We start from the raw sequence: 27165 nt of genomic DNA, 5'->3' as shown, positions 1-27165 counted from the left end.
TCGGCCGTCTGCTCCTCGCTATCTAAAATATAACCGGACGCTGGCGTAGATTCTCGACCGTCTCACACTTCTGTTTAATCAGTTTTGTGTTTGACGTTTATTTAGCTGTGTGAAAACCCCGGAGGAACCCACCCGATGATTTATAAAGCTTTATTTAATCTAAGCTAATCTAATAACTTTAATCTCAGCCAAACCGATTTACTCACGAACAAGTAAAACACTGGAAAAGCCAAACAAGAACATTTTAAGTTATCAAAGTGACTTATATATCATGTTTAACCCGAGTAGCGAAAGACTGCGGGGGGTTGAAAACGATGTGCTGGGAGTTTGCTGTTCTCGCTGGCTCAGATATTTAAAGTTTACACAGCTACATTCTCGCCTGAAAATATGTTAAAAGTTTATTTTGTGACCAGAAAGAGTAATAAGAGTAATATTAAAACTAAATAGCTGCCGCCATTTTTGGAAACTGGAATTGAGACGCCATGAATTCTGCGATATGGTTTTTCATTTTTGGGAGAATGGAGGCTCCGGGAGATTTTCGGGAGGGGCATTGAAATTCGGGATTCTCCCGGAAAAATCGTGAGGGCTGGCATGTATGTCTGTGAGAGTGTGAAAAGGGCGCCGGTTTAACTCAGGCGACCACATGCCATACGGCTGAGAGCGGCCGGCCCGGGTTCAAGTCCAACCTGTGGCCCTTTGCCGCATGTCTGCCCCCCTCTCTCTCTGCCCCCGCTTTCCTATCGTCTCGTCACTGTGTCTATCAAATAAAGCTGAAAAAGGCCAAAAATATTTTAAAAAAGAGTGTAAAAGGTCTTCAATGAGACAGTTTCTTCACATCGAACAACAACCCTCCCACCTCTGTTTCTACCACAACAATTTATAATGACGTTCACAGTTAGAGGCAAAAACAGACGATAACACTTTAGGATAATGCAATTTATTTATTGGTTATTAATTCTCATTGCAGTCAAGTTTATAAATGATCATTGACAGTTAAGAAAGAACAATTGGAGTGAAAGTCTTAAAATGAAAATAATTTTTACTTGAACATTAAATGATCAGATTTCATACAATCGTAAAATCCTGATCCACGCTCAAGTTGATTTTGTTCAACAAATTACAATCATATGTACTGATTAATGTGAGGCACAGAGGTGCAGCATGATTTAGTTAAATAAGTCTCCAATCAGTCAGTTTGTCTTATCTTCTGAACAATAATTAGGTAAAAAGAAAACAACTTGAGAATTTGTGATCTTTTATGTAAATTAATATGATCAACAGCTCTGCTAATACCAGTACTACTGCTTCATTTAGTCATTTATGTCCATGCAGTAAATATTTACGAGTGCATGAGAATTACTTGGCGTTATTCTTGTTGTTCTCAATCACGTGAACAATTAGACTTGCTCACATTTGATTTTTTGTTTCTGTTTTTCTGACCAATCACAGTATTGCACATGTTTGTGGTATTTTAGCTCCCATCCCCTGCAGGTGCCGCACTCGTTTCTCCCAGCCTGGGTTGGCCTCTGATTTCTCTTCCTCGATCAGCATGTCGATGTATTCTGAGGTGGACAGAGGATCTGGCTTCAGTGCTATCTGTTTAAGCGTGTCCTCACACTTACACGACATTTTCGCCAATTCCGTCACATCAGGCAGTTTATCAGAAAATACACTTTCCAGTTTTTTAACCAGAGCCTCAGCAGTCATCTTATCATCGGTGACACCGATGCTTTCTTTCAGCTCTCTGACTGATTGTTTCCGTGTATCCTCTCTATACTCCCATTTTTTCTTCTCGTTGACATGCTCTTCCCACGAACATTTGCTTGGGCACACAGTGCAGCATCCATTTGAATCCATTGCAGCACAGCAATTTTCAGCTGCATCCTTTTTCACAGGACAGGGATAATGACATGTAAACTCACACTTCTTACAGTTGGTACTGAAATTACCAGCATCCTCCTGCTTAGGGTTCATGACTGTAACTTCAAACTCGGCGTTCTCATTTTTGTTGATCTGGGCCTCAAACTCTTAGTTTTTTAGTCGTCTCGTTTAGCTCCCGAAGCCCGACTGACCGCAGTCTGCTTAATTTCCACCAAGCTTGTCCTACTATTTCATGCTGCCTTCTTTGATTGAGGACCTCGTTGGTCTGTTTCAAGCTTTTTGCTTGTGTGACTTCTACAGAATCAAAAAAACTCTTCATGTTGTTTGTGCTCATTTCCCAAAACATCTGACCAAAGTTTTCCTCTTCTTCATCTTCGTCAACAGTGTCGTCATTCTGAGATGATCTGTTGTGTGCAAACAAGGCTGAATTATTAAATGTGAAGTGAACAGGCAGCCCATCATCAGCTGTAGGTAATGGGACACCTGAAGCTCTCACTGCATCTAGAACTGGAGGTCGCTGACCGTCTGCAAATGTCACCAGGATCCTGATGTTTTCTGCCACATCTTTGCCAAAGATTGAGAGCACTGAATCAAACACATATTTCTGTGTTGTGGATCTCACTTGAGCAGCCTGAGCTACAAAACACACAGCATCGATTTCAGTGACACCGTGCTGAGCAGAGAAGAGATTACGTAGCTGCTCTGTGATCTCTCTGTCTCTTTCTATGCCTCTTGTATCTCCAAAGCCTGGAGTGTCAATAATGGTCAGAGAGAACGGGATTTTAAATCCATCCTGGTGGTTGATTTTGTAAACAGTGACTTCAGAGGTCTGACTGTGAGCTCGTGATGTTGACTGATCCTCATTAATGAATTTAAACCTGAAACTGTCCTCCCACTCGACACCAACAATGTAGTTGATCATCCCATCGATCAGAGTGGACTTTCCTGATCCTGTCGCTCCAAAAAGCATTATTGTACGATTCTGCCTCGTGCTTTCTTCTCCAAAGTTAAACTTCCTGCATCCATCTATGTTCATGTGTTCTTCTGTCAGAGGCAGTTTGTAAACTGAGGGGGAATCAGATTTGATCTTTTTACTTTTAATCCTGAGAAGTTCTGCGAGGCGGTTAAATGTTGTGCAGACTTTAACAGTGATGCTTTCTTTGCTTCTTCCAGCTGAACCACAATCACATCTGACCCTGACTGCATATTCTGTCTCTGTCTGGAGACCTGAAAGGATCACCTTTTCACCTGCTGACTCTGTTTGGTTCCACTGCAGAGCTTCCTCATTATCATCTGTTTTTGAATACTCCACTATGTAACCCAATATCTGCACATCCTCTCCGAGCTCAGCAGGTTTCTCCCAGCTCACTGATATCTCAGTTAAATTTGGTTCAAGTCGAGGTTTTCCAGGAGGGCTGCAGGGTAAGGTTTTAATAGAAACTTGATTATCCGGCCCGACACCTGCTGAGGTCACTGCTCTGCATCTGAGCACATACTCTGTGTTTGGCTTCAGATCTCTCACTGTGACTTCTTCAGCCTTTGCTTCTGTCTTCTGCTGCCATCCATCCTCTCCACTGACACAGTACTCAACAGAGTAGGAGGTGATGTTCTCTGCTCCAAATCTGGGTGGAGAAATCTTCAGTGTCACACTGTTGTGGTTTATGTCAGCTGCTGTCACAGTTTCAGGCTTTGAAGGAGGCTCAAAGTTCTCACTGACAGTAAATCCACCTTCATAAAGGTGGATGCTGGAACCTTCCTGGGTCTCATTAGTTAACCCCACTGTCAGGAACCTAATGTTCTTGTTCTCCTCGTTGGCCTCTGCAAAATCACTGAAGAGTTTTGCTTTTCTCCTCATTTCAGCTGTTACTTCTTTTGAGGCGTACCATTGTTCCTTCTCTACATCATGAGTGTGAGGATCTTGAAGGTCTGGGTTGGTTTTTCCTCTTAAGTATCTTGATAAAGCTGAGAGGTACGGTTCATCCTTTCCCAGAGAGGTGAAAACAAAACACACAACATGCTCTGCACTCAGACTTTCCTTGTACAGATCATTTTGCGATGAGATGATTTTGGCGTTTTCCATCATCCTGGTAAAAGACATTAATGTGTCTGTCAACTTCTCTCTTTTTACAGTCCATCCACTCGTTCAGGTTTTTGCTGCTGAAAGGTGAAGAATGTCTCTTCTTCAGGATCTCTGCAAGCTCAGCTTCCTCTTCTCCTCCTCCTCGGATTGATGGAAGTTTCTTGGCCAAAGTTTGTTGGAATTCCAGCTTGAACTCAGAGCACATTTCTTTGAAACTTTTAATTTTTTTACCAATCTGTGGGAACTGCTGTGCAGTGCTGGTTCTCAGTACATCATTGGACCTCATTTCCAGCTCACTGAAGTCCTCCAGGACTGTCTGTGCTTCTTGAACTAATCCTGTACTGATCTGACGGACGAGTTTAGCAGCAGAAGAATCTAAAGTTGTCAGTGGCAGCAGCCAGACCATCACTGGTACAGCTTTGTCTCCCAGTAATCCTGGCAGGCTTTGGTAGACTTCTACTGCATCTTGAAAGGTTGTTGGTGGTTTTGGAAGACAGAAGTCTCCATAAAATTTACAGGAGAATTTATGAACACTTTCTTTGTCCTTGTCTGCCATCTTCAGGGAACCTTCACCCTCTACAGAAAGTAAGGGAATCTTCTTGATGGTCACCTTCAAGTTGCCCTGAACATCTTGATGATCTTCATGTTCAGAAACTTCTCGGTCAAACACAAAGAAAGCTTGTGCTCCATAAAGAATAGCTGTGACTACATGTGTTGCTAAGCCTTGATCAAAAACATATGGATGCTTCACGTTTTTTGTTCCAAGATGATTCATGGACAGCTCCTGGAACTTTGTGGTTGCCTTGTACTTCAGTGTTACTCTGGCCTGATTTCTGGAAGATTTACTATCATTCAGATATTTGGCAGATCCATCAACCTGAACCAGCCCACCTAAGAAACTTGCCTTCAGTGAAGCATCAACATTTAGAGCTGAAGATTTGTCTGAAATTGATTCAGATGCAACAATTTCAAACTCATTAGAGGGCTTTGATCTTTCTGCTATATCTTTCATCAGGTCATCACGATCCCACAGAGTCAATCCTGCAAAAGAAGAAGCAAAAACATTAATAACAGGACTCCATCAATTAAACCACACTCTAAAATAAATGTATTTATTATTTATTAATTTCTTTTTTAAAAAATTACTTTGTTTTTTTGTCTTTTTTGTGATGATCACAAAAATAGTAAATGAAACTTTGGAGACTGGAGAAACTCTGGAGTTCAGGCTCTGCATCTCAGTCAACACTCAACTCATAATAAACATTTTAGAAAATGATAGTAATAATATCAAAAGATTTGATTTTGATTTTTGTAATGGGACGCCACTGTTTAACTTGGAACCTTGGGGCGATACCCTATCTTTGGTACCCAATCTCTGGTGGGGCTGATGATATCTCCTTCTTGACCTGGCGTCTACATACGTGTACACACACACACACACACACATATATATATATATATATATATATATATATATATATATATATATATATATATGAGTACAAGATCCATAGAGGCTGGGGTCTATCACACCAGGCAAGACCCCAGGTGCAGGCTGTGTAAAGATGCCCCAGAGACAATCCAGCACATAACAGCAGGGTGCAAGATGCTAGCAGGCAAGGCATACATGGAACGCCATAACCAAGTGGCCGGCATAGTGTACAGGTACATCTGTGCCGAGTATAACCTGGAAGTCCCGAGGTCTAAATGGGAGATGCCCCCAAGGGTGGTGGAGAATGACCGAGCTAAGATCCTGTGGGACTTCCAGATACAGACGGACAAAATGGTGGTGGCTAACCAACCGGACATAGTGGTGGTAGACAAACAGAAGAAGACGGCCGTAGTGATCGATGTAGCGGTTCCGAATGACAGCAATATCAGGAAGAAGGAACACGAGAAGCTGGAGAAATACCAAGGGCTCAGAGAAGAGCTCGAGAGGATGTGGAGGGTGAAGGTAACGGTGGGCCCCGTGGTAATCGGAGCACTAGGTGCGGTGACTCCCAAGCTAGGCGAGTGGCTCCAGCAGATCCCGGGAATAACATCGGAGATCTCTGTCCAGAAGAGCGCAGTCCTGGGAACAGCTAAGATACTGCGCAGGACCCTCAAGCTCCCAGGCCTCTGGTAGAGGACCCGAGCTTGAAGGATAAACCGCCCGCAGGGGCGTGCTGGGTGTTTTTTTATATATATATATATATATAGCAGCTGGATAGCGTAGTGGTTAAACTACACGCCTTTGGAACAGAGGATCGCAAGTTCGATTCCTGCCTGGGGCGTCTGTCTCCAGTAAGGGTCCTAAGGCTAGACCCCCTATGCTAAGCAAGCCTACCGCAGACATGAGCGAGACAGATAAATATGAAGGCATGCCGGCTCGGACGTCGCCCGGATCAACAAGGTCCGCGTCAGGTGTTGAGGAATCCAAGAAAGGGTCTCCAGTATGAAGAGTTGGACAGCACCAGGGCCCGACATGGTTCACGCCTACTGGCTGAAGAAGCTGACTGCACTCCACGAGCGTCTGGCAGCACAAATGAACCAGCTGCTAGTTAACGAAAGACACCCGGAATGGCTAACTGAAGGCCGGACGGTCCTGATCCCCAAGGACCCCAAGAAGGGACCGGTCCCCTCCAACTACCGACCAATAACCTGCCTCAGTACTACATGGAAGCTCCTGTCAGGCATCATATCGGCTAAGATGAACAGGCACATGGGTCAATACATGAGCGGGACACAGAAAGGAATTGGCAAGAATACCAGAGGTGCAAAACACCAGCTACTGGTAGACAGAACAATCAGCCGAGACTGCAAGACCAGACTGACCAACCTGTGCACTGCCTGGATTGATTACAAGAAGGCCTATGACTCAATGCCCCACAGCTGGATACTGGAATGCCTAGAATTGTACAAGATCAATGGGACCCTAAGAGCCTTCATCAGGAACTCAATGGGGATGTGGCGTACAACACTAGAGGCCAACTCCAAGCCCATAGCACAAGTTACCATCAAGTGCGGGATCTACCAAGGAGATGCTCTGTCCCCACTGCTGTTCTGCATAGGCCTGAACCCCCTCAGTGAGATCATTAACAAGACTGGCTACGGATACCGACTACGGAACGGAGCAGTTGTCAGCCACCTCCTGTACATGGATGACATCAAGCTGTATGCCAAGAGTGAACGAGACATCGATTCACTGATCCACACTACCAGGCTATACAGCAATGACATTGGAATGTCGTTCGGACTGGAGAAGTGTAGTCGGATGGTAACAAAGAGAGGGAAGGTAGTCAGAACTGAGGGGATTGAACTACCAGAAGGCAACATTGCAGACATAGAGGACAGTTACAAGTACCTGGGGATCCCGCAGGCAAATGGGAACCATGAAGAGGCCGCTAGAAAGGCTGCAACCACCAAGTACCTGCAGAGGGTCAGGCAAGTCCTGAGGAGTCAGCTGAATGGTAAGAACAAGATCCGGGCCATCAACACATACGCCCTGCCCGTGATCAGGTACCCTGCTGGGGTAATAAGCTGGCCAAAGGAGGAGATAGAAGCCACTGACATAAAGACAAGAAAGCTCCTGACCATGCATGGAGGGTTTCACCCCAAGTCCAGCACCCTGAGGCTGTACGCTAAGCGGAAGGAAGGGGGCCGGGGACTGGTGAGTGTCAGCACCACAGTCCAGGATGAGACAAGGAACATCCAAGAATACATTGGGAAGATGGCCCCAACTGACCGAGTGCTCAGTGAATACCTCAGGCAGCAGAAACCCAAGAAAGAGGAGGGAGACGAGGAACCATCATGGAAGGACAGGCCCCTGCACGGTATGTACCACCGGCAGATAGAGGAGGTGGCTGATCTCCAGAAATCCTACCAGTGGCTGGACAAAGCTGGACTGAAAGACAGCACAGAGGCACTAATCATGGCAGCACAAGAACAAGCTCTGAGTACAAGATCCATAGAGGCTGGGGTCTATCACACCAGGCAAGACCCCAGGTGCAGGCTGTGTAAAGATGCCCCAGAGACTATCCAGCACATAACAGCAGGGTGCAAGATGCTAGCAGGCAAGGCATACATGGAACGCCATAACCAAGTGGCCGGCATAGTGTACAGGAACATCTGTGCCGAGTATAACCTAGAAGTCCCGAGGTCAAAATGGGAGATGCCCCCAAGGGTGGTGGAGAATGACCGAGCTAAGATCCTGTGGGACTTCCAGATACAGACGGACAAAATGGTGGTGGCTAACCAACCGGACATAGTGGTGGTAGACAAACAGAAGAAGACGGCCGTAGTGATCGATGTAGCGGTTCCCAATGACAGCAATATCAGGAAGAAGGAACACGAGAAGCTGGAGAAATACCAAGGGCTCAGAGAAGAGCTCGAGAGGATGTGGAGGGTGAAGGTAACGGTGGTCCCTGTGGTAATCGGAGCACTAGGTGCGGTGACTCCCAAGCTAGGCGAGTGGCTCCAGCAGATCCCGGGAAAAACATCGGAGATCTCTGTCCAGAAGAGCGCAGTCCTGGGAACAGCTAAGATACTGCGCAGGACCCTCAAGCTCCAAGGCCTCTGGTAGAGGACCCGAGCTTGAAGGATAAACCGCCCGCAGGGGCGTGCTGGGTGTTGTATATATATATATGTGTGTGTGTGTGTGTGTATATATATATATATATATATATATATATATATATATATATATATATATATATATATATATGTGTATATATATATATACTAGGGGTGCAACGATACACAAAATTCACGGTTCGGTTCGGTTCGATACTTTGGTGTCACGGTTCGATATTTTTTCGATACAAAAAAATGTTCATGCCTTTTTAATTTGTCATTTATTAAAATTATAAATATATATTTTAACTCAAAAGTACAGTTTTTAAATTTAACCCTAACCCTTGTGCGTGTTTTTTATTTTGACAGCAAATGCGCACCGGCGGACCACTTATGTGCAGCCCTGGTTATTTAGCTCGTCATATTGCAGCCACAGAAATTCTTTTGTCCATGAAACCATAAAGCTGCACTTTCTTTTTGCCTTATAGTCTGATTTGTCATAACTTCTCCGTTTTGTGGTAAGCTTTTCTTTGGCTGTCACTTCTTCACCCTGACCTGTCTTATTTGGCTCAGCAGAACTAAAATATATATCTGTCTGTGAAGGTTCTCAGTCATCCAGGTCATCGTAGTCAAATATATATCCTGCTGCTTTTACACATGCACTCACATAAGCTCAGCGATTCTCTGCGCGATCAACCTCTCACATGTTTAAGCTGCGGGAGATTTCACTTGTCATGTTTGCATAGTAAGCTAACGATTAATAAGACGATGTCAGAGGAATTGGTGCACAAATTATCATCACTCACAGATCAGTGCTGTCGCTCTCTATACACAGTTCGCACGATTGCAAAGTGAAAGCAAAAAAACAAGCGCAAATTCAAACGCGACTTCAATATGTCACATATTGACAGTGGCTCACCGATGCCAATGACATAATTACCCAGCTACATTTCTGAAAGAATGCAAAAGCATTGACATATATTTTTCCTTCCTACAATAGCCCGACGGGCAGGGAAGAGATAGATTTCGGTAGCCCGACTGAAAAAAATCGCTAGCTCCAGGACGTCGGGCTAGCGATATTGCAAGCCCTGTATCTGATTGAGGAATCACTCATCTTTGGAAAAGAGAGTTTACTACAGAGAAATGTCTCTTTCCAAAATAAAAGCTATACTATCCGCTTCTTCTGGGCTATATTCTCAGCAGCATAAGGAGAATCATGTGCTAACAGCTGTCTAAGTGACTCGGCTAAAGTTAGTAGCATGCTTGTTGTTTTTGTCTTTGCACTAGGATGATGTCGGCGTAAATGTGCAGTCATATTCGTTGTGTTCCCACTAGTGCTTTCAGGTTAATCTCGTTGAAATGACCTTAACGCCACAACACGGCAAATCTCCGTTAACGAGCTACCGCCGATCGCCCTGTGCATGGGGCTAGACGGCCAACACGTTAACGAGCTAACTGCGCTAACACACTAGTTCCCACCCATGTAATTGAGCATTGCATGGCACATCCAACATACTGTTTTACTTTAGTCCATGACTCGCTTACCTTCAGGGTCATACGTCACATGAAAACCAAAATAATTCCAAACGCCAGATCTGAATGAGGGTGGGGGAGGTGCCCTGCGCTCTTCCTTCTGTCTATGCTGTCTGTGTTGAGCGCTCAGTGGATCTGCGCTCGACAGTGCAGCCTAGGCGGAGTAGTCGAACGCAGATTCACTGAGCGCTCCACACAGACAGCATCGTCAGAAGGAAAGTTGATAAAATAAATTACAAATGTTGTATTGTTCGATACATATGCGTACCGAACCGAAAGCACTGTATCGAACGGTTCAATATCGATACGAATATCGTTGCACCCCTAATATATACATATATATATACACATACATGTGTATATATATATATATACATGTGTAAATATATATACATGTGTGTGTGTGTATATATATATATATATATATATATACATGTGTGTGTGTATATATACATGTATATAGACCCTGACCCTAACCGTAACCCTTTAATAAACAGTAAGCAGAATTGATATTGTCCTTGCAACATTGGAATTTCATAAATGCACGAATGGCTTGGCGCGCAAAAGAATAACGTCACAACAATGTGATTGGTCACTTGCAATGTTGAACCTGGAACAACATTTTCATGATGGTCTGGGAACAACACCAACACGAGGATATCAGATCATCCCACAGAGAGACAGACAACTATTCACACCCATTGGCAATTTAGAATAATCAGTTCACCTAACCTCATGGATTCAAATTGAGGACCTTCTTGCTGTAAGCTAACAGTGCTAACCACTGTGCTACCTAAATCGATTACAAAAGCAAAAGAATTTAAAATAGCTTCAAATACTGAAACTTCAGATGTGACAGGTTAAATCTGGTGAAAGGTGAAATCTTACCAGGGACAAGTTTATCGCTTCGGCAGTCATACAGCATCCCCAGGCCAAAAGGCCGGCCAAGTGCTGCCATCTTCATTGTATCACCAGATTTAGAGTCCATGTCCTCAGTCGTGCTGAAACAGCTTCATAAAATTGCCACCTGAGAGTAAGAACAAAGGTTGTGAGGTCAAACATCTGTGAAAATCGTGATATTCATCAGGCTTGGTTTTATATTTAGTCCACACTATGGGACAGATTTGCTAATTGTCTGCAGCAACAAATGTTGTTGTTGTTGTTTTTTAAAAGCTACTGTTTAATAAAGAGGCTCATTCTCACTGACAGGCGTAGACACGGGTATTTTATCAGCTTTATGATATTTGTATTTGTTGGACTTTCCATTTCCAGTATTTAGATGAATCAAGCATTTTTAGTATGGTCTTTAGTATGCTCACAGTTTAATGCAAATTATGCTTAATTCTTATTTTGTATGATCTGTGTGAGCCCTGCGACAGACTGGCGACCTGTCCAGGTTCTAGCCCATCTCTCGCTTTATGGCAGCTGGGGTCAACTCCAGCGCCCCCAGCAACCCTGAATTGGATAAGCGAAAGAAAATAAAAGGATGGATAGTATCTGTGTGAGTATGTGAAAGTTAAGTAGAAGCACTGAATGAATGTGTGTGTGAATTAGAAAGAAACTGCTTGGACTGAGTAGAAACAATACTGAAAGTATTCTATTTGCTGGGCGAAGTTTATTTTTGTTTATTTTTGCTCTGTAGTATCAGTCAGTGTCTGTTACGAAACAAATAGAAATTTGTGTGAAAATGCAGCCATTAAAGAGACAGACATGTCTCTTTAAGAATGTTTGAATATGATCCAGAGCTATCCTGTCTGTTTGTTTTTTTTACCAGCTGATCTGCTGTGAATTTGGTCTTTACTGAAACTGTCGATTGTTTAGGTTCCCAGAAGGACTTTTCACTCCCATCTGTGCATTGTTGTCATTGTGACCTCAGAATAATTTGACCTGCCTTTTTATCTTCTTGTGATTTGGATTGATTCCTTTAATTTACTATGTTTTGATGATGATGCTGTTGGGGATAAGGGATGTTTCTGATCGGACGGTTCCCCTGCTTTCTGTATTGATACAAACTGTATAAAAATACCATCTACTGAGTATAAAGAGAACTGCCCACAAGCCTGACTGAGATAAAACTTGGTCAGTCTGAACTATTAATCAGCTTATAGATTTTAGAAAATATCAGCAAAATATCAACAAACAAACACAACATGTTTGTTTTAGGGTGTCAAATAACTCATTGCTTGGTCAGATGTGAGTCAGATGTTCTCACTGCTGCTAGTTTAATCAGTCCAAAACAAAGTTACTGCAAACTATGATATAAATAACAAATATAAATAATAATAACTAGAGTTCTGAAGCAACAGTCCAAAACTCAAAACCTTGGACCAAAGACCCAGGATTGTGACAATTGTAATAAAAAGAAAATGATGAATCTAAAACTCTGAAACATGACATTTAGATTCAGTGTGACTTTTAGATTTTGTTGCACTTTCTTAATTGTTAAGTAATAGGAAACAGTCCCTGCTGTAACTGCACCTGTTACTTTAAGTTATTTAAATTTTCTCCACCACAGTAATCAAGACAAAAACATAAAGTGAAGCAGCGTCGGTGTACTTACAGTAGACAGATGTGTGATCCTCTGAGGTCTCTGCTCTTCGTTCTCTTTTATATTCACTGTGAGGACAAAAAACCTTCACTGCAAGAAGAAAAAGCAGAAGAGCTTCAGGCTCGTTTCTCAGATTCATGTGTGACCTGTGAAAATACGTGTTCAGTGTGCAGGCAGGAAACCCACAGTACGAGCCTGCAGTCATGCTCACAGCTCTCTGAGGCTCTGCTTACATGACAGCAGGTGGATAAAAACTCTTCCCCTCTATGAGCTGAAAAAGAAGAGAAGTCATTTAAGTGACTTTGAACATGAAACTGTATCATCAAAAGATTCAGATTTAAGGCTCCATGCAAAGAAGAAGCCACATGTTCAATTCAATTCAATTCAATTTTATTTATATAGCGCCAAATCACAACATAAGTCGCCTCAAGGCGCTTCATAGATACAGAGAAAAAAACCCAACAATCATATGACCCCCTATGAGCAGCACTTTGGCAACAGTGGGAAGGAAAAACTCCCTTTTAACAGGAAGAAACCTCCAGCAGAACCAGGCTCAGGGAGGGGCGGGGCCATCTGCTGCGACCGGTTGGGGTGAGAGAAGGAAGACAGGATAAAGACATGCTGTGGAAGAGAGACAGAGGTTAATAACAGATATGATTCAATGCAGAGACGTCTGTTAACACATAGTGAGTGAGAAAGGTGACTGGAAAGGAAAAACTCAATGCATCATGGGAATCCCCCGGCAGTCTATGTCTATTGCAGCATAACTAAGGGAGGATTCAGGGTCACCTGGTCCAGCCCTAACTATATGCTTTAGCAAAAAGGAAAGTTTGAAGCCTAATCTTAAAAGTAGAGATAGTGTCTGTCTCCCGAATCCGAACTGGAAGCTGGTTCCACAGAAGAGGGGCCTGAAAACTGAAGGCTCTGCCTCCCATTCTACTTTTAAATACTCTAGGAACAACAAGTAGGCCTGCAGAGCGAGAGCGAAGTGCTCTAATAGGGTGATATGGTACTACAAGGTCATTAAGATAAGATGGGGCCTGATTATTTAAGACCTTGTATGTGAGGAGCAGGATTTTGAATTCTGGATTTAACAGGAAGCCAATGAAGGGAAGCCAAAACAGGAGAAATCTGCTCTCTCTTTCTAGTCCCTGTCAGGACTCTTGCTGCAGCATTTTGGATCAGCTGAAGGCTTTTCAGTGAGTTTTTTGGACATCCTGATAATAATGAATTACAGTCGTCCAGCCTGGAAGTAATAAATGCATGAACTAGTTTTTCAGCGTCACTCTGAGACAGGATATTTCTAATTTTAGAGATGTTGCACAAATGGAAGAAAGCAGTCTTACATATTTGTTTAATATGTGCATTGAAGGACATGTCCTGGTCAGAAATGACTCCAAGGTTCCTCACAGTGTTACTGGAGGCCAAGGTAATGCCATCCAGGGTAAGAATCTGGTTAGATACCATATTTCTAAGCTTTTCAGGGCCGAGTACAATAACCTCAGTTTGATCTGAATTAAGAAGCAGAAAGTTAGCGGCCATCCAGGTCTTTATGTCTTTAAGACATTCCTGCAGTTTAACTAATTGGTGTGTGTTATCTGGCTTCATGGACAGATAGAGCTGGGTGTCATCTGCATAGCAGTGAAAATGTATGCTATGTCTTCTAATGATACTGCCTAAGGGAAGCATGTATAATGTAAACAGAATTGGTCCTAGCACTGAACCCTGTGGAACTCCATAATTAACCTCAGTGGGTGAAGAGGACTCTCCATTTACATGCACAAACTGGAATCTATTAGATAGATATGATACAAACCACTGCAGCACAGTACCTGTAATACCTACAGCATGTTCTAATCGCTCTAATAGGATATTATGGTCGACAGTATCGAATGCTGCACTAAGGTCTAGCAGGACAAGCACAGAGATGAGTCCACTGTCAGAGGCCATAAGAAGATCATTTGTAACCTTCACTAAAGCTGTTTCTGTGCTGTGATGAGCTCTGAAACCTGACTGAAACTCTTCAAATAAGCCATTCCTCTGCAGATGATCTGTTAGCTGTTTGACAACTACTCTTTCAAGGATTTTTGATATGAAAGGAAGGTTGGAGATTGGCCTATAATTAGCTAAGACTGCTGGGTCTAGAGATACTTTTTGAGTAAAGGTTTAACTACAGCTAGCTTGAAGGCCTGTGGTACATAGCTGATTATTAGAGATAGGTTGATCATATTTAAGATCGAAGAATTAATTAATGGCAGGACTTCTTTGAGCAGTTTTGTAGGAATGGGGTCTAAAAGACACGTTGATGGCTTGGAGGAAGTAATTATTGAAGTTAACTCAGAAAGATCAATTGGAGAAAAAGAGTCTAACTTAACATCAATGGTACTAAGAGTAGCTGTAGATAATATTACATCTGTGGGATGATTATTGGTAATTTTTTCTCTAATGATAAAAATTTTATTTGTGAAGAAGTTCATGAAGTCATTACTAGTTAACGTTAAAGGGATGGTTGGCTCAACAGAGCTCTGACTTTTTGTCAGCCTGGCTACAGTGCTGAAGAGAAACCTGGGGTTGTTCTTATTTTCTTCAATCAGTGATGAATAGTAAGATGTTCTGGCTTTGCGGAGGGCTTTCTTATAAAGCAGCAAACTATTTCTCCAGGCTAAATGATGATCCTCTAGATTTGTGACACGCCATTTCCTCTCCAGATTACGAGTCATCTGCTTTAGGCTACGTGTTTGAGAATTATACCACGGAGTCAGGTACTTCTGATTAGAGACCTTAGTTTTCACTGGAGCTACAGTATCCAGAGTCGTACGTAGTGAGGAGGTAAAATTATTAACAAGATAATCGACCTCTGTTGGGGTAGCGTTCAGATAGCTGCTCTGCTCTATGTTGGTACAGGGCATTGGAGATGATAACAGTGGGTGGATTATATTCTTAAACTTAGTTACAGCGCTTTCAGAAAGACATCTACTGTGATAAAGTCTACTCTCCACTGCTGTGTAATCAATTATTGTAAATGTAAATGTTATCAGGAAATGATCAGACAGGAGAGGGTTTTCAGGAAACACTGTTAAATGTTCAGTTTCTATGCCATATGTTAAAACAAGATCTAGAGTGTGATTAAAGTGGTGGGTGGGTTCTTTTACATTTTGAGAGAAACCAATTGAGTCTAATAACAGATTAAATGCCATGTTGAGGCTGTCATTTTTAGCATCTACATGGATGTTAAAATCACCCACAATAATTATTTTATCTGAGCTCAGAACTAAATCAGATAAAAAGTCTGAGAAATCAGACAGAAACTCTGTGTAAGGCCCGGGTGGACGATAGATGATAACAAGTCAGACTGGTTTCTGAGTTTCACAGCTGGGGTGGACGAGGCTAAGCATCAGGCTTTCAAATGAATTAAAAGTCTGTCTTGGTCTTTCATTAATTAATAGGCTGGTGTGAAAAATTGCTGCCACACCGCCCACTCGGCCTGTGCTTCGAGATTTCTGGTAGTTAGAATGACTCGGGGGTGTAGATTCATTTAAACTAACATAATCATCCTGCTGCAACCAGGTTTCTGTAAGGCAGAGTAAATCAATTTGTTGATCAATTATTAAGTCATGTACTAACAGAGACTTGGAGGAGAGAGACCTAATATTTAATAATCCACATTTCACTGTTTTACTCTTTGGTTCAGATGTGGATACTGTATTGTTCTTTCTTTGTAATTGTTTATGTTTAAGTTGTTTGTTGATGGTTTTTAGTTTGTTTTTTGTCTGTTTGGGAGCTGACACAGTCTCTATGGAGATGGGTTTTGGGGGGGGGGGTAGCAGGAGGAGAGAAGCTGCAGAGAGGCGTGTAAGACTGCAACTCTGCTTCCTGGTCCCAACTCTGGATAGTCATATTATGGGGGGTTTAATAAATTTGTCCATATTTCTAGAAATGAGAGCTGCTCCATCCAAAGTGGGATGGATGCCGTCTCTCCTAACAAGACCAGGTTTCCTCCAGAAGGTTTGCCAATTATCTATGAAGCCCACATCGTTTCTGGGACACCACTCAGACAGCCAGCAATTTAAGGAGAACATGCGGCTAAACATGTGTTTCTGGATCATGTGAGCATGATCCAGAAACACGTCTGTCTTCTCTGGGATAAAGTTCATTTAAAGTGGACTGAGTGGAAAACATGGCTGCCAGGTCCTCTAGACTAAAGTGGAGAGGGACCATTTGGCTTGTTATCAGCAATCAGCTCAAACACCTGAATCTCTGATAGTATGGAGATAGTATGGAGTGCATCAGAGGCTGTGGAATCTGGAAAGGCTTCATCAATACTGAATACAAAAATACATGAACGAACACCCAGGACTGCTGAGCAGCTGATATCAGATTGGGACAAAGTCCAGCAGCTGCTGTCCTCAGTTCACAGACGTTTACAGACTGTAGTGAAAAGAAGAGATGCTACACATTGAAACATGGGCCTGTCCTAAGTGCTGCTGCTCAACATAAGATAGCATTTTTCTTTCATGTGAATCACTGAATATGTTTCTGTGATCTTTTGTGAATCTAAATCGGGTTTAAGAGATTTGAAAATCTTTTCACTCTCTTGTTATTTAGTTTTTAACGCAGCATCCCAACTTCATTTGTATCAGACTTGAATGGTCCCTGTAACTATAGAATCAACAAGTTTCCATAGTAATTAGTGATGATTGTCGGTCTTGGCTACATCACTGACAGGAAGTGATAACCGCTAATTCAGCATACTTTTGTGGAAAAGCAGAAGAGCATCAGGCTCATTTCCCTGAGCAGTGTGTGACCTGTGAAATAAACGTGTCTAATGTTCACGCTGAAAAACCAGACTACGAGCCTGCAGTCATGCTGTTCTTTTGTTCTCCGAGGCCTTGAGCTAAATGTTCTAGTAGGGGAGACCGGGGATAGTTGTAACGTGGGTCAGTTGTAACACTTCCAATTTCTCCAATCAGGGCTAAGTTTCAAATGATGTGACTCATCCTGTGCATGCCCAATTCAGTTCTGCTATCACATGTGAAAAATCAGCACATTTTGTCAAACACAGACAATTTAACATGAAAAAAAGTGATTTGTATGCCAAAAAGTAAGTTTTTCTACTTTATTTCAATGTTTAATAGCATTATCTGCTTTGCAGTTAAACTCATCAAACTTAAATTATGTTATTTGTATGTCTATGGGGATATATTCTGTGTAGGTCTTTAGTGCTAATGTTTTAGCCGTTGGCTGTAATGTTAGCTAGTTCATGGCTATAGGAGTCTGGGTCAGTTGTAACAGCAACAGTCTGGGTCAGTTGTAACAATAACGCAGATGTTACAACTTACCACACTATTACTTTAACTTATATTAAACAAGTTGGGGCAACGACAGCAGCAGAGAGAGGTTCACTGGTCGCTTTTGTATTTGCGGTTAATGCCATTGGCAACACAATTCCTCCACTGTTTGTGTTCCCACACACACATTATGCAGACCACTGTGTCAGAGATGGACCAGTAGGAAGTACTGGTAGTGGAAATAAATCAGGATGGGTGCAAGAAACAGATTTCCTCATCTTTCTGAAGCACTTTGCAAACCACACCAAGGTAAGCCATGATAAAAAGTAATGGAATTGCGATGCTGGTGAACAACTACATTTTTTCAGCTTCATTGTTATGTTCAAAATTGGTGCAAGAGCTGTAGGTTATAATGCCCACTGAGCCAATGAGGCCAAACTCAAGGAAGACCAACCAAAATTAATGAAATATTCAGTTGCAGAAAATTCCATAATTTGTCTTTTTGGGGGGTTGGAATATGTTCAAAAGTTAGATTTCTGCATTCTGTCACACACACACATAACTACATAAATGGCTCTAAGTGCATTCATGTGTTGAATAAACAAAGATTACACGTTAATGTTTTGTTAGTACCCTTATTTCATTGTGTTACATTTCACCCCAGGATATGTTACAACTAACCCAGACTATGGGGTTAATTGTAACATTTCACTCTTCGTGTTTGAGACCATACCATGCAATGGGTAATTGTGCTGCAGAGAAAATAGCTGCACTATTTAATAGCAGAGACATGTAAATACTTTGCATTACATTTTGAATCCACTACCTTAAACGAGCTCCAATTTACAGACAGAAATGTCAAAAATGTTACAACTATCCCCGGTCTCCCCTATATTACATTAATGTTATGTTATTTATGTGAACATGTAATTTTACTGAGATTTCAGTCTCTTTTTCCAAAGACAGACATGAATAATATGAACACAGTTCATCCACAAGTGTAGCAGCGTGTAATCCTTTAAAACTGACATCAGTAAACTGTGGGGCTTTTTTTTTTTAAGCTATAGGTAAACCACATTTATTGCAGGAACCATTAACACTAAAAAGGCTGAGGAATAACTGAACGTTTGACACAGTTAGCAGGAAAGTGCCCGTGAGACAGCTGGAGATCCACAAACCATCCTGCTAGAGACACAGTAACTGAGTACTAAGAACTGTGTGTTCTTCAGTCTGACAACGTTCGGCCAGGTGAACAGGATGAGGTCTGGACTTTGGGCTGCTGCAACTCATTGGCACTTTTTTTAAGCTGTTCTTTTGGAGATCTGCTGCTGTGCTTAGGCTCATAATGCTGTTGATCACTCAGTTTAGTTAGATGGCCTCACATTTGAATTTAGAATAATTTGATATATGGAAGAGTTCAGTATCAACTCAGTGACCCTCCACCGCCGTGCTGACAGATGGTATGAGGTGTTTGTGCTGATATACTGTTTTGGGGTTTGCTCGAAACACGTGCACAAAGAAGCCATCGTGCAGTCGAGAGTGTCTGCTTTGTGAGCTCTGCTGCAGTTTCATGCTCTCGAGGTTGACTGCGCTCTTCAAGCTGAATGCTGCTCGCAGTTTCTCTTAACTGGCTACATCATTTTCCTTTTTGTACAGCCTGGAAACAGCCTGGATAAACCGAGGAATTCTGTCTGCCTGTGAATTTGCATAAGGGTCCTCATCCACACAACTTATGACACACTATACCTGCTGGGCACCTCTTAATAAGGTGATGGGCATTTTTCTGCCTCCACTCTCCAACTCAGCAGCTGAAATGGAAATACAGACTTCTGCTTCTTGTCCTCTAAGACAGTGTTTCCCAACCACTGTGCCGTGCCACAGAGTTGTGCCGTGAGAAATGATCAGGTATGCCGTGGAAGATTATCTGGTTTCACCTGATTAGTACTCTAAGCGACTGCCGTGAATAATGGACAGAACAATTACATTCTCTTCCAATAGAGGGCAGTACTTCTTCCTCTAATTAAATGAATAGACTATGTGCACGTTAGCATATGCTACTCCTGTGGGGAGCTTTGTTTCCGGTGTCCTATTCGCGCCTTGTTTACGGTCCAAAACAAGTTAAGCAAATGAATGAATCAAGTGGCGATTATTTCTACAGATGTCTCGGGCATTTACCCAATATATCTGTAAATGATGTTCATCGACTTGTTGATATTTTCCCCCCGCGCCTCAGAACAAAAGAGAAAAGAGATTCAAATGTTATATTTCTCAGCTGTCCCTTGTTTATCGCGGGTGTTATGTTCTAAAAATAACCAGTGATAGGTGAAATCAAGCAGCCAATTTTATTTTTTGACGGTGCAAAACGTTTGGTGGACATCGTGGACATACAGCACTGCACTTCAGTCACACTGCTAGCATCGATGCAGCGATTCTGTACTGTACAGGAGAGACGGAGGAGATCATCTGCAGCGATCAGGACGCAGGACACAATGTGACGTAAAAAAAATAAGCATGCAAACTTGCACTAAAAAATCTGTGAAACAGCGAGGTGAAAGGTGAACCGCGTTATAGCGAGGGACCGCTGTAATTTTGAAGGTAAGTCACAACATACCCTTCGTAAATACTAATGTATAGAAACTATTACCAGCAATCATTCATTTTTGTGTGACTTTTTTCACGGTTTGTTAACATGCTGTGTAGGTGTGTACTTGACTAGCTGATCTCGACATAACGGGAAACATCTGGTTTGACTATTCTTCACCTGTAGTTTGAATGCTGAACATTGGCCTATTTAAATCATGAGACCAGTCACTATACAGAGATGTGCTTCTGAATGTGGACGATGTGTCTTCTGCTGCAGTGATGCAGTTCTGCTTGTGTTGAGTGATGTAAACAGCTGATCGATCTAAACTCTTTAAACGTCAAAATTGATCATTAGATTTTTTTATGACACAACAGCGGTGAGTGTTCCCACCTTCTGCTCTTTGTAACTTAACGCGATCTTTCCGTTTTTCAGTTTTGGACATGATTTTGGAGAATATCTTCGCAGTAGCGATTGACCGCAAAGTAAAGCTACCGGAAATGTACAACCCCACATCCGGTCTCAAACCAGGAAGTTAGCATTTTCTCGTGCACAGGGTCTATTGCCAACTGCCAGTAAAACAGAAGAGGACAAAGAGGAAATTATATATGCTGTGTCCGAATTCAGGGGAAGGATGCTTGTTACGTGCCAAGAGATGTGGCTTTGCTTTTGGTGTACTTTTTATCTTTCAGGTGTCAAGCCTCCACCTATTGGCCAGTTCAAAGTTGATTGGCATGTGTCTATTGGCTGGTCTGGGCACAGGTGGCCAATTACTCTCCGAGGATCACTACAAATGAGCAGCTCCCTGGCCAGCTGGTGGCTGCTGCTTTATGACAAACATTTGCGAACAGGCTTCTTTGTATTGTGTGTGGTGGGAGGCTGGACAGGTAAGCTGGGGTACCCTATACACTAGTGATGGTGAGATGAAGCCTCATGATGAACTGAAGCTTTCCACCCAATGGACTACTTGCACAATCACTTCCGCGTTCTATGTAGTCCTGCCCCAGTGCTTCCGGTGTGGTTAAACCATGGCGACGTTCTACACTCGCTGCCTACAAGAGCTCCCAAAATTGAACATCACTGATGATCATCGGGTTTGCAGAGTGACGACTACCCCCACCAGCAAATTAGATAAAGGATTAAGTTATATGCTGCATCATATATACACAACTACGAAGGTAAGAAAACGTAAATTAACCGACAAAGAAACGCTAGCTAACGTCAAATGCAAACACTACGTTACTCTTCTATGTCCTTCATTTGATGTCAATTCTCTATATTATATGTTTTCTTAAACGGTGTTTTATGTCGTCCTAAACTATAGTTGAGGTTTTCTTAACTAATGTCACTTTTGTTGTTAGACACTGTTATAATAGCGATAGATAGTTGGCTAACTAAGGAGGTAGTTAGCAAGAGTAGCATTAGGTAGTTAAGTGTAAAGTATATATGTTTAAGATGTGCTGACATGAGTAATACAGAAATAATGCTAATGGTACTTGTATCTTTATTCAGTGTCCAATAAAGACAGGTTGTCAGGGGAGGTCGGTGTGAGAGCCCTGTGCTACAGGTCGATGAGGAAGAGTGGGGCACCACACAGACTAAGTGTAATGGTAAATGGTAAATGGCCTGTATTTATATAGCGCTTTACTAGTCCCTAACGACACCAAAGCGCTTTACATATCCAGTCATCCACCCATTCACACACACATTCACACACTGGTGATGGCAGCTACATTGTAGCCACAGCCACCCTGGGGCGCGCTGACAGAGGCGAGGCTGCCGGACACTGGCGCCACCGGGCCCTCTGACCAAGTGGGCCCGGTGTAGGCAGGAAGCTGTGTAAAGTTGTTAATCCCCGTTCAGTGGGGTTCAGTTCATTAAAGCATTAGTTAAGTTCATTCCTAAAGGCCCATCAACTTGAATGTTTTCCTTGTCTCCCTGCTTTATCACTCCTAATTTGACTAGTCAGATAGTTAAATCATGTGTTTGGGTGATCAGAAACATTTGACACCAAGTTAATACTGCAAATATACACAATCAAAGTTATTACAGTTATCAAGGATGGTTAAGTTGTTTTAATAGGGAGAGAAAGAAACACTAAGCATTCAGGAGGGTGCGTAACCATAACACTGAACTATGTTCCTGTTCAGCTCTTCCATGAAGATGTTACATTTTTAAATTTTTGTTCTTTCTTCTTAGATTAAGCTTCTGGATTCATCGCTGGTGATACTGACACATAGCCAGTGCTCCTGTGTGGCAGGCGCTGTTATGTGCAATCACACAGTGGCACTGCTCTTCCAAACAGCAGAGTGCCTGTTGTCCCCCCTGTGCATAGCTGCACGGAATCTGAACAGCAATGGCACAAGCCACGGACAGTGGTAATTTAAATGAGGTTAAAGTTTTTGAATTAGTCCATGTTTACATATGAACAGCAACACCATCCATAGTAAATGTGTCTTCTGATAGGGTGTGAAGCCAGGACCCATCAACTCCATGATCTTCACTAAGCCGGTACCAAATAGGATGGCGCAGACTGGAGTACGGTAATTCAATTTGTAAAATTTGGTTTCATGTTGCTATTTGTTCATGCATACATGTGTCAGAATAGGTATTAATTTACATACAACATTACACTTTCTGAAGACGGCTAACTCAGTCATGTACATATATATCCCAGTCTCTAACCTATGCACCACTGTTTTACACCTTTTAGTTTTTAGTTTAGTTGTTGTTCAACTGCTCATCAGTGGGATGTAGTGGTGTGACTTTGTTGTGTGGGCACAAGAGGACTACGTAGTGCAAAGAATATACATGGATACAGATATGCACAATGCAATCAGAGGAAAGGCAGACTATTTCTTTTTTTTTTTTTTTTTACATATATATGCCAAGATACCTGTGTTTGGAAAAATGAACAGTGAAAACATAGCAAAAAGAAAAACAGATCCTTCAGGCTGGCTGGAACAAAATAACTGATGTTTTATTTGCAATGTATTTCATGAATTATTTTGTTGTTACATGTTACTTTTTTGTGAAATCAATAAACTGTTATTTAAGCAATGGCATCAATTTCATTTTTTAAAAACACACATTAAAACATTGAATTTGTGCAGAACTTATTTATATGGTAAGTATTTAAAACTCCATGCCTAGCATACTGATATACATTTAGACAATAACACAACTGAATGAAGAAAATGACAAATGGTATTTTTGATGTTACAAAAGCACAATGTCACTTATGATTTTAAAACGATTTAGTGATTTACTTTATAATTTTGATAAACAATTTGTTGAATCTGAATAGTAATATAGTAGTATAATTAAACAGTATTATTAACATTCAAAATTTGCAATGAATTTGAATGATCAATAACTTAAACTCAACTATCAGCACTCAAGTACCAGTTCTGTAATCAAGTATCGTCAGCTGAGAAGGAAGAAATGCAACTGTAGTGGCCTCAGCTGCAGGTCATTTTCCATAAGTTACTGGCACTGGTGTCTTGGGAAAAATCCATCTTGTCTCACTTAACCCATTTTTTAACTAATGCTGTGTTCTGGTAATTTGACAGCATACATGCCACTGCAAACAGTTGGTTGATATTATAAACATGTGACATGGTAATGATGCTATCAAAAAGTTTGTTCTGTTTGATCCTCATGACTCGCTCCACATGTACCCTGAGTCTGGCTATGGCCTGCGTCTCCTTAACCTGGTATGCTGGCATCTGCTTCTGCTTAGAAAAGGTGGGCAGTACACTTTGCATTTACAACAATCAGTGATTAGGAAGCCCTTATCTACCATCACTGCCATGTCTTCAGTCAACTTCTCAGCAATGCCTGATTGTTTGAATAGTTCCTTGTCACTAACCGAACCAGCATACAGATTAGAGATGAATGTCACTGGACCATGTGGAGCTATGCCAACCAGGGCTTTCATCGTACAGTGGGATTTGTACAAAGAGTACATTTCACTTTGGAGAAGTGGTGAGGATGGTGTCTGACACCTCAGCTCTGTACAGTCAAGGATCATCTGGGTGTCTGAGAAATCTTTGAATTCCTCAGGGAGGTAAGCTTGCACTCCTTCACGTGTAAGCCAGATGCACTGAGACCCCAGTGCAGTGGCAAGAAAATTTGTCCATGTTGCAATAATGCGGCTCACTGTGGACTGGTGTATGTTAAATCGGTGTGCCAGGTCCCTCTCCTTCAAACCAACTGACAGGAAAACCAGGAAAAGAAAAAAACTCGTCAATTGGCTGTGGCAGCTGCCTCTGGAAGGTGAAAACAAAAGGGAAAATGTTACTCCTTAAGCTATGAACTAGTAAAATTATTCTTTTCTTGGCTAAATGTTTTGTAATGGTTAGGCATACCATACTGTACCATGGGGTAAACAATGAGGTGCTGTAGTACACAGTATGTAAAGGATACCGAGTCTAGCATACATACACCTGTGTATGTATGCTACTGTACATAATGTAATGTTATTGTACATAAATACAATAACATTACACCTCTAGTTCTAACTACCAACAAACCCATAACCTACTGTTGATGTGCGTGCAGGTGTCAACACTTCTTCGTTCCGATTGGCAGCTGACTTGGCTCTTGAAACCCGGATCATTTTATAGATGCAAGGCTCAATCAAAACCCAGAATGCCATCAAATGATCATAGCTTGGAAATCTATTCACGAGAGAGCCATACATCATGTCAATCATTAATTAACATTACACACTGACATAAAAATAATGTGAACTGTGACAAATATGCTAATGGTATGCTGTATAAAATAGTCTGATTAAGAGTCTATTTGGTGTTGTATTTTACCTGTAGCATTAGGATATCGTTTAAATACTAAAGCATCTACATAAAACATACAATCAGCAGAGAAAAAGTAAATTTCTATTGTGTTTCATTAAGACTGGAAACACTTGAAATTTAACTGATGGTGACCTTGGTATATTTTAAACAGTTAGCTTGAATAGAACTTCGGTGTACCTGGTATAGAATCGGATGTCAGTGTCGGAGCCAGCAAAACGCTGTAACCCAAATTCTTGCTGGACACGTAACTCCTGTATTTCCTTCCTCAGAGTCTCCACGTCTTTGGACAGGTCTTCTGCAGCTGATGCAGATATGTCCAATGCAGACGGCTCAGGGACTGAGCAGTAGTCATGATCTCTTGTAAGACTGTGCTCTTCTTGATCGTCAGGAGGAACTAGTTCAGGGCGTCGCTCCGTTCTCTCCCAAACACTACGCCGCGGTGGTTCAACTTTATAGCCATTCCACTCAAAAAGTGTTGGTACAGCACCTTTAATAAGCCGCCTTCGACCATCGAGGGTTGTTGGCTCTATGAGTTGATCACTGGCAAAGTGTCTGCAGCAGACCCTGGTGTGAGAGGTAATCGTGAAATGATCCCGGCATATGTTTACCAGCCATTGTCTTCTCAAGTCGGAATGGGTCGGAAAGCCATGAAAACTTAGTATGCCGTTAAATTTGGCTGAAGCCGAACAAAATGGGACACAGCAATGCTCGGAGTATTTCTTCTCCTGTTTTTGAAAATGTTCTGTTTTAAATACTTTCCTTTTTATACTCATTCTGAAGCGACATTAGCATAGCTACCGACAGATAAACAAACATACCGGAAACGCCCAAGTGGTAGTATTTGGAAACGGAAATACGTCACATGCCCTAGTGCAAGTAGTCCATAGGTCGACTCATGGTTCGAAGCGTTGTGATGATTCATTTGCTCTACTGCGCCATCAAGTGGACAATTCAAGTGAAGCGGGCTCTGTGATTATAATGATGTGTAAACCTCTAAACTGAATAAATAAATTGTTTTCTTGGTTATTTATCCCGAATATTGTCTCAGTGTGTGTGATACAAAAGACAAAGTGGAAAGTATCAGGACAGCGTTTTGGTATGACTGTGTAACTGTTAGCCTCAGACAGTCAGTCAATAGTATAATTCAGATCATAGATCTGTACATTTGCATATTTGTATAACTATAAAAAGAAAGCTGACACTTTCGAGACTTTATCTAATGTGTAAGCATCACAGCAGATGCCTTTGTGTCAACATAGCTGAGGCTAAAACAGAAAAACGATTTTATAAAAATATTCAGCAGTAGATCAAAACTGAAAGAAAACCATTAATCAACAAATGAACATTACCTGATGCTGCTGAATTGAAGCAGAGCAAATAGAGGTTTTATTAGAGACACACCTTAGCGTTTTGCAATTTTGCATAATGTTAAAAAGTTTAAATTATTTTAGTAGCCTATTGAACGGCAGAAATTAGGTTTTCTTTTCGGAAGTATTTAAATGGGAAAGAACAGCGGCTGACAAACAACGGAGGTCTTATGCATAACAAACAAGCGAATAATGCAGAAAACAGATTTTTAGACGGGAAACTGTTCTTGAAGTATACTGTGTGTGTGTGTGTGTGTGTGTGTGAGAGAGAGAGAGAGAGTGTGAGAGAGAGAAAGCTGTGCATGAAGTGTGATTTTATCCTGGTGAAAGCAAAACAGCAAAAGTCAGAGGAAATTCATGACGATGTTTATGTGAAGCGTAGTTTGGATCTTCTTTTTCTGCTGGTTCGGTCAATGTTGTTTGAAGAGAAATAAAACCTGCAGCTTCAGAATCAGCGCAAAAAAGGCGTAAACACGAAGCACTGACCCGCCGACGCATCAGAATCAGTGAGCTGTC

The 27165-nt window shown here is 41.8% G+C and overlaps 1 long non-coding RNA gene and 1 pseudogene across 2 annotated transcripts; both read right to left on the bottom strand.

The window, feature by feature from the left end:
- Positions 1-1443: 1443 nt before the first annotated feature.
- On the bottom strand, positions 1444-11033 carry LOC308383611 (annotated as a pseudogene). The gene is made up of 3 exons: positions 10934-11033; positions 2378-5002; positions 1444-1884 (listed from the first exon to the last, which is right to left on the bottom strand). The product of its transcript is annotated as an uncharacterized misc_RNA (transcript).
- A 12873-nt stretch (positions 11034-23906) lies between these two features.
- LOC308413088 lies at positions 23907-25871 on the bottom strand. Its single transcript, XR_013974659.1, has 3 exons — positions 25460-25871; positions 25009-25144; positions 23907-24733 (listed from the first exon to the last, which is right to left on the bottom strand). It is a non-coding gene; the product is annotated as an uncharacterized lncRNA (long non-coding RNA).
- Positions 25872-27165: the final 1294 nt, after the last annotated feature.

The sequence above is a fragment of the Rhamphochromis sp. 'chilingali' genome, assembly GCF_963969265.1.
Source record: "Rhamphochromis sp. 'chilingali' genome assembly, chromosome: 16".
Lineage (NCBI taxonomy): Eukaryota > Metazoa > Chordata > Actinopteri > Cichliformes > Cichlidae > Rhamphochromis > Rhamphochromis sp. 'chilingali'.
The sequence above is the reverse complement of the archived record's forward strand: the minus strand, read 5'-3'. Positions and strand labels throughout refer to the sequence as shown.